Source organism: Sapajus apella, unplaced genomic scaffold, assembly GCF_009761245.1.
Source record: "Sapajus apella isolate SASKATOON/1434 unplaced genomic scaffold, GSC_monkey_1.0 scaffold112, whole genome shotgun sequence".
NCBI classification, from domain to species: Eukaryota; Metazoa; Chordata; class Mammalia; order Primates; family Cebidae; genus Sapajus; species Sapajus apella.
In genome coordinates, this window is record NW_022437052.1 from 200246 (window position 1) to 209887 (window position 9642).

A 9642-nucleotide genomic window follows, 5' to 3' on the forward strand; every position below is an offset into this window, starting at 1 on the left:
AAAGAAATAAAAAAGCAATCCCTTTTATAATAGCTACAAAGAATATAAAATACTTAGGACTCACTCTAGCCAAAGAAATAAAAGATCTATACCAGGAAAACTATAAAACATTGATTAAATAAATTGAAGAGGACACAAGCAAATGGAAAGATATTCCTGGTCATGGAATGGAAGAATTAATATTGTTAAAATGACAACCCACTCAAAACAATTTACAGATTCAATGCAATTTGTATCAAAATAAAAATGACATTCTGAAATAAAATAGAAAAAAGAACTACAAAATTTATATATAACCACAAAAGACCCAAAACAGCCAAAGTGATCCTGAACAAAAGAAACAAAACTGGAGGCATAACACTAACTGACTTCAAAATATGCTACAAAATTATAGTAACCCAAACAGCATTGTTCTGGCGTAAAAGCAGAGACAGACCAATGAAAAAGAATAGAGAGCCCAGAAATAAATTCATACATCTATAGCCAACTGGTTTTTGATAAATGTGTCAAGAATACACATTGTGGGGATGGGGGAGAGAAAGAGAGTCTCTTCAATAAATGAGTGGGGGAAAAGGAATATGAGGGGGAAAAGGAATATTAATATGCAGAAGAATGAGACTAGACCCTTACTTCTTATTATATACAAAAATCAACTCACAATGTACTAAAAATTTAAACTATGAAACTATGAACTATTAAATTGTTAGACAAAACATAGAATAAATGCTTCATGACATTGGTCTGGACAAGGATTTAAAAAATAATACCTCTGCAGAAAACTGAAACTGGATCCCTTTCTTATACCTATACAAAAATTAACTCAAGATGAATTGAAGATTTAAGCATAAAACCCCAAACTATAAAAACCCTAGGAGAAAACCTAGGCAATACCACTCAGCACATGGGCACTGACAAAGATTTCATGATGAAGTTGCTGAATGTAATTGCAAACAAAGCAAAAAATGACAAACGGCATCTAATTAAACTAAAGAGCTTCTGCACAGCAAAAGAAACTATCAACAGAATGAACAAACAGCCTTCAGAATAGGGGAAAATTTTGCAATCTATCAATCTGACAAAGGTCTAATATCCAGAGTCTACAAGAAACTTAAACAAATCTACATGAACAAAACCATAGAACCTCATTAAAAGTGGGCAAATGACATGAACAGACACATCTCAAAAGAAGACATTCATACAGCCAACAAACATATGAGGAAAAGCTCAACATCACTGATCATTAGAGAAATGCAAATCAAAATCACAATGAGATACCATTTCACACCAGTCAGAATGGCGGTAGTTAAAAAGTCAAGAAAAAACAGATGCTAGCAAGGCTGCAGAAAAAAAAGTAATGCTTTTACATTGTTGGTGGGAGTGTAAATTAGTTCAATCATTGTGGAAAACAGTGTGGCAATTTTTCGAAGATCTAGAAGCAGAAATATCATTTGACCCAGCAATCCCAATACTGGGTTTATACCCAAAGGAAAAGAAATCATTCTATTATAAAGATACATGCATGTGTATGTTCATTGCAGCACTATTCACAATGGCAAAGACATGTAATCAACCCAAATGCCCATCAATGATAGACCAGGTAAAGAAAATATGTCCTTTGCAAGGACATGGTAGAGCTGGAAGCCATTTTCTCCAGCAATCTAATGCAGGAACAGAAAACCAAACACCACATGTTCTCGCTTACAAGTGGGAGCTGAATGATAAGAACACATGGGCACACAGTGGGGAATAACACACACTGGAGTCTGTCAGAAGTGGGGTGGGGAAAGGGAACATCAGGAAGAATAGCTAATGGATGCTGGGCTTACTACCTATGTGATGGGTTGATCTGTGCAACAAACCACCATGGCATGTTTGCCCATGTAATAAACCTGCACATCCTGAACATGAACCTTGGAACTTAAAAGTTGAAGAAAAAAAAAGATATTTCCAAAACACAGGCAACAAAAGCAAAAACAGACAAATAGAATTACATCAAACTGAAAGACTTTTGCAGAGCAAAAGAAACTATTAATGGAGTGAGGAGACAACCTAAAGAACGGGAGGAAACATTTTCAAACTCTACATCTGACAAGGTGCTAATTTCCAGGATATATTGTGAACTTAAACAACCCAACACCAAAAAGCTCCACAAAAACAAAAATCCCAAACCCAAAGAAAAACAAATAACTCAATTAAAAAATGGGCAAAAACTACAAAAACATACTAAAAAAACACAGGTGACACAGGTGACACTACAAAGTAACAACACACACAAGTGTGCAAAGTAACCATTTAGCATCATGATGACAGGATCAAATTTACACATATCAGTACTAATCCTAATCCTACTAATCCTAAACATAAATAGGCTAAATGTCCTCAGTTAAAAGATACAGAGTGGCAAGCTGGATAACAAGACAAGACCCACTGGTGTGCTGTCTTTAGGAGACTCATATGCAATGGCACACATAGGCTCAAAATAAAGGAATGGAGAAAAATCTGCCAAGCAAATGGAGCAATCAGATTCATAAAGCAAGTTCTTAGAGACCTTCAAAGAGACTTAGACTTCCATACAATAATAGTGGGAGACTTTAACACCCCACTGACAATATTAGACAGATAATCGAGACAAAAACAGTAGAGCATACATTCGTTTCATTGCCACATCGTATGCACTTTAAAATCAATCACATAATCAGAAGTAAAACACTCCTCAGCAAATGCAAAGGAACTGAAATGACAACACTGTTTTAGACCACAGCACTATCAAATTAGATATCAAGACTAAGAAATTTGCTCAAAACCATACAATTACATGGCAATTAAATAACCTGCTCCTGAATGACTTTTGGGTAAACAATGAAATTAAGGCAGTGTTATGGTTAATATTGAGTGTCAACTTGATTGCAGTGAAGGATGCAAAGTATTGTTCTTGGGTCTGTCTGTGAGGGTGCTTCCAAAGGAGTTTAACATTTGAGTTAGTGGACTGGGAGAGGCAGACTCACCCTCAGTCTGGGTGGGCACAATCTACTAAGCTGCCAGCATGGCTATAATAAAGCAGGCAGGAGAAAATGGAAGAACTAGACTTGTTGAGTTTTCAGCCTCCATCTTTCTCCCATACTGGATGCTCCCTACCTTCAAACATCAGATTCCAAGTTCTTCAGCTTTGGGACTCTTGGACTCACACCAGCGATTTGCCATGGGCTTTCTGGCATTTGGTCACAGACTGAAGTCTGCACTGTTGGTTTCCCTACTTTTGAGGTTTTGGGACTCCAGCTGGCTTCCTTGCTCCTCAGCTTGCAGATGCCCTATTGTGGGACTTCACCTTGTAATTGTGTGAGTCAATACTCCTTAATAAACTCCCCTTCATGTAGATATCTATCCTATTAGTTCTGTGCCCCCAGAGAACCCTGACTAATATAGGCAGAAATCAAAAGTTATTTGAAACTAATGAGAGCAAAGATATGACATACCAGAATCTCTGGGACACATCTAAGGCAGTGTTAAGGGGCAAGTTTATGGCACCAAATGCCCACATCAGAAAGTCAGAAAGATCTCAATCTAACATCATAATTAAAAAAACTAGAGAACCAAGAGCAAACAAACCCCAAAGCTAGCAGAAGACAAGAAACAACAAAAATCAGAACTTAACTAAAGGAAATTGAGGCACAAAAGCTATTCAAGAGATCAGTAAATCCAGGAGCTGAGTTTTTGAAAAAATAAATAAATAAATAAATAAAATAGCTAGAGTAATAAAGAAGAAAAGAAAGAAGATTCAAATAAACACAATCGGAAAAGGCAAGGGGGATATTACCACTGACCTCACAGAAACAAAAACAACAATCAGAGAATATTAGGAACACCTCTATGCATATAAACTAGAACATCTAGAAGAAACAGATAAATTCCTGGACACATACACCCTGGCAAGACTGAACCAGGAAGAAATAGAATCCCTGAATAGACCAATAACAAACTCTGAAATCAAGTCAGTGATAAATAGCCTACCAACTAAAAAAAGCCCAGGACCAGACGGATTCACAGATATATTCTGCCAGATGTACATAGAGGAGCTGGTACCATTCCTGATAAAACTATTCCAAAAAGTTGAAGTGGAGGGACTCCTCTCTAACTCATTTTATGAGGCCGGTACCATTCTAATACCAAAACCTCACAGAGTTACAACAAAAAACGAAAACTTCAAGCCAATAACCTTGATAAACATCGTTGAAAAATCCTCTATAAAATACTGGCAAACCGAATCCAGCAGCACATCAAAAAGCTTACCCACTATGATCAAATAGGCTTTATCCCCAGGTTACTAGGTTGATTCAACATATGCAAATCAATAAATGTGATTCATCACATAAACAGAACTTATGACAAAAACCACATAATTATCACAATAGATGCAGAAAAAGCTTTTGAAAAATTCAACATGCTTTCATGTTAAAAACTCTCAATAATCCAAGTATTGAAGGAACATACCTAAAAATAATGAGTCATATATGACAAACCTACAGTCAACATCATACTGAATGGGCAAAAGCTGGAAGCATTTCTTTTGAAAACTGGCACAAGACAAGGATGCCCTCCTCTCTCACCATTCCTGTTCAACATAGTATTGGAGTCCTGTCCAAGGCAATCAGGCATGAGAAGGAAATGAAGAACATCCAAATAGGAAGAGAGGAAGTCAAACTATCCTTGTTTGCAGATCACATAACCCTATTATCTAGAAAGTCCCACAGTCTCAGCCTGAAAGCTTCTACAGCTGATAAACAACTTCAGCAAAGTCTCAGGATACAAAATCAACGTGCAAAAATCAGTAGCATTCCTATACACCAACAACAGTCAAGTCAAGAGCCAAATAAGGAATGCCATCCCATTCACAATTGCCACAGAAAGAGTAAAATGTCTAGGAATACAGCTAACTCAGGAGGTGAAAGAGGTCTATAAGGAGAACTACAAAACACTACTCAAAGAAACCAGAGATGACGCAAGCAAATGGAAAAACATTTCATGCTTACGGATAGGAAGAATCAATATCATTAAAAAGGCTACATTGCCCTATGCAATTTACAGATTCAATGCTATTCCCATTAAACTTCCATTGAGATTCTTAACAGAAATTAAAAAATATATATTTAAAAATTCACATGGCACCAAAAAGAGCTCAAATAGCCAAGACAATCCTAAGCAAAAAGAACAGAGCTGGAGGTATCATGCTGCCCAACTTCAAACTATACTATAGGGCTACAGTAACCAAAACAGCATGGTACTGGCACAAAAAAACAGATACGTAGGCCAATGGAACAGAATAGAGATCCCAGAAATAAGGCCAGACACCTACAACTGTCTGATGTTCTGCAAACCTGAGAAAAACAAGCAATGGGGAAAGAATTCTCTATTTAATAAATGATGCTGGGATAGCTGGCTAGCTGTATGGAGAAGACTGAAACTGGACCCCTTTCTTACACCATATACAAAAATTAAGATCAATTAAAGACTTAAATGTAAAACTCTAAACTGTAAACGCCTTGGAAGACAACCTAGGCAATACCATTCAGGACATGGGAACAGGCAAAGATTTCATGACAAAGATGTCAAAAGCAATTGTGAAAAACGCAAAAATTGACAAATGGGATCTAAATAAATGAAAGAGCTTCTGCACAGCAAAGGAAACTATCAACAGATTGAGCAATCTATAGAATGGGAGAAAATTTTTGCAAACTATGCATCTGACAAAGGTCTAATAGAGAGCATCTATAAGGAACTAAATGAAATTTACAAGAAACAAACAACCCCATTAACAACCTCATTTAGTTGTTAAAAAAACAACAAATGACCTGAACAGACACTTTTCTAAAAAAGACATACATGCAACCAACAATCATATGAAAAAATCTCAACATCACTGATTGTTAGAGAAATGCAAATCAAAACCATAATGAGATACCATTTTACACTAGTCAGAATGGCTGTCATTAAAAAGTCAAAAAATAACAGTTGCTGGCAAGGCTGCAGAGCAAAAGGAATTCTTATACACTGTTGGCAAAAGTGTAAATTGGTTCAATAATTGTGGAAGACAGTGTGGTGATTCCTCAAAGACTAAAGATAGAAATACTATTTGATCCAGCAATCCCAATACTGGATATATACCCAAAGAAATAGAAATCATTCTATTTTAAAAACACATGCTCAGCTGGCTCACGCCTATAATCCCAGCACTTTGGGAGGCCGAGGCGGGTGGATCACGAGGTCAAGAGATTGAGACCATCCTGGTCAACAAGGTGAAACCCTGTCTCTACTAAAAATACAAAAATTAGCTGGGCGTGGTGGCGCGTGCCTGTAGTCCCAGCTACTCGGGAGGTTGAGGCAGGAGAATTGCTTGAACCCAGGAGGCGGAGGTTGCTTTGAGCCGAGATCTCACCGTTACACTCCAGCTTGGGTAATAAGAGCAAAACTCCATCTCAAAAAATAAATAAATAAATAAAAATAAAAACACATGCACATGTATGTTTATTGTATCACTATTCACAATAGCAAAGACATGAATCACCCTAAATACCCATCAATAGACTGGCTAAAGAAAATGTGGTATATATACATAATGAGATAATATGCAGCCACAAAAAAGAATGAATCATATCCTTTTCAGGAATATGGATGGAGCTGGGGGCCTTTATCACACACTGGGGCCTGTTGGGCGGTGGAGAGTGGGAATAAAGAGAGGATCAGAAAAAAATAACTACTGGGTACTAGGCTTAATACCTAGTTGACAAAATAATGTGTGCAACAAATCCCCATGACACAAGTTTACCTCTATAACAAACCTCCAAATGTACCCCTGAACTTAAAATAAAAGTTAAAAAAAAGATTCTGTTTCATATAAAATGGGCAAAAGACCTTAATAGCTATTTCTCAAAAGAGGATGTACAAATGGCTAATAAGCATAAGAAAAAATGTTCAATATCACTAATCATCAGGGAAATGAAAATCAAAACCATAATGAGATACCACCTCACTCCAGTTAGAATATCTGTTACTAGAAAGACTAAAGAAAACAAATGTTAGCTAGGATGTGAAGAAAAGGGAACACTATTATGCAGCCATCAAAAACGATGAGTTTGGGTCCTTTGTAGGGACATGGATGAACCTGGAAACCATCATTCTCAGCAAACTGACAGAAGACCAGAAGATCAAACATCGCATGTTCTCACTCATAGGCGGGTGTTAAACAATGAGAACACATGGACACAGGGAGGGGAGCACTACACACTGGGGTCAGTTGGGGGGAAATAGGGGAGGGATGGTGGGGGGTGGGAAGCTGGGGAGAGATAGCAAGGGGAGAAATGCCAGATGTAGGTGATGGGGAGGAAGGCAGCAAATCACACTGCCACGTGTGTTCCTATGCAACAATTTTGCATGTTCTTCACATGTACCCCAAAACCTAAAATGCAATAAAATAAATAAAGGGGAAAAAAAAAAAAAAGAAAAGGGAACACTTACACACTGTTGCCTCGATTATAAACTAGTACAACTATATGGAGGTTCATCAATAAACAAAAAATGGAGCTACCCTATTAACCAGCAGTCCCACTGTTGAATATATATCCAGAGGAAATGAAACTATGTAGAACAGATACCTGCACTACCATGCTTATTGCAGTGCTATTTACCATAGCCAACTGAACTGTCCAACAATGGATGAATGGATAAAGAAAATGTGACATATATTCAGTCACAAAATAAAATCTTGTGATTTGAAACAATATGGATGAACCTAGAGGACATCATATTAAGTGAAATAAACCAGATTGAGAAAGAGAAATACTGTATGATCTCATATGTGGAATCTAAAAAGAAAAAAAGTTAATATAGAAGCAAAAAGTACAACAGTGGTTACCAGAAATTGGAGAGAGAGAGGGGAAGAAAAGAATGGGGAGAGGTTTGTCAATGGGTACAAAGTTACAATTAGTTGGTGGAATTAATTCTGGTGTTCTATTGTACAGTACAGTGACTGTGGTAGACAGTAAATTATCATATATTACAAAACAGCTAGAAGAGAGGCTCTTAAATGTTCTTGCCACAAAGAAAGGATAAACGCATGAGCAGATGGATACACTAACCACCCTGATTGGATCATTATACAACATATAGGGCTCAAAGCATCAAATCATACTCCTTAAATATTTATAATTACAACATATCATTTAAAAATAAATTTAAAAATTTTAAAAGCATGTGTGTTCTAATGTTTTAGGTGTAGTGTTCTTTAAATATAAGTAGTTTAAATTGGTTAAATATATTGTTCAAACATACTGTATCCTTACTGGTATTTTGGGCTACTTGTTCTATCAATTACTGTGAGCTGATGGAACAAGAACACTGTGAGTGGGTACTAACATTTACTATGATTACAAAATTGTGTAACTTCTTTTATTGCTCTCAATTTTGTATCACAGTTATTGAAAATTTGCTATCAAGTGAGTGTACATTTATGATGATATGTCTTCTTGAAGAATTGGCACTTTTATCTCTCTGAAATGTATCTGTTAATCTCTGTTAATGCTTGTTGACATGAAGTCTGATATTAATACAACTCACATTTGCCTTCTTATGCTTACTCATTGTGTGGTACATTTCTTTTTGTTTTCAGTTTATGTTTTATATTTAAAATAAGTATAAAATAATTCTTGCTTTTTATCAAGTATGACAATGTCTGCCATTTAATCGGAGCACTTAATTCAATTATACATGATGCAATTATTCATATGCATAGATTCAAATTTATCATATTACTATTTCTTCCCATTCTCTCTGTTCATTGGTTCTCCATTCCCATTTTCTTTCCTGTTGAATAGTTTATGTTATTACATTCTATGTCCGCTATTTTTTAAAGACCTAAATCTGTATTATAATTTTAGTGTTTACTAAAGGTATTACAATATTTCCTTAATTTGTAACAGTGTTATTTGAACTACTGTTACACCACTTTACATTTAATGTAAGAATTTTACGAGAGGATACTTTAATTTACCTAACTTCTATCTTTTGTCCTATTTTTGTCATGTATTTTACTGATACATATGTTATAAACTCCATAGTACATTGTCATTATTCATGCTTCAAAAAGTCAGACTTAAAATGTTAAAAAATAGAAATAATCATTTAAAGTTACTTATATATGTACAGTTCTCACTCCTCCTTACCATTTCCTATACATCAATATTTCCATCTTGTGTCATTTAACTTCAGCCTGAAGAACTTCCTTTTGCATTTCTTTTAGTGTGACTGTGCTGGCTTCAGATTCTCTCAGTTTTCATTTATCAGAAAATGTCTTTATTTTGCTTTCATTTTCTAAAGGTATTTTTTTAATGATATATAAACTTCTAGGATGGCAGTTTTCTTTTCCAGCACTTTAAAGATGTTTTTCCATCTTTATTTTCCAGTTTATTCTGGTCTCCATATTCCTGTGAGGGGTCAGTCATCATTTTTATTAGCATTTCCTTGTGTTTTGTGTCTCCATTTTCTCTAGTTCTCCTCAAGATTATTTCTTTATCTTCAGTTTTCAGATGTTTGTTCATGATGTACGTAGAGTGGAAAAAACCTTGCCTGTGTTTTGCTGAACATCATGGATAT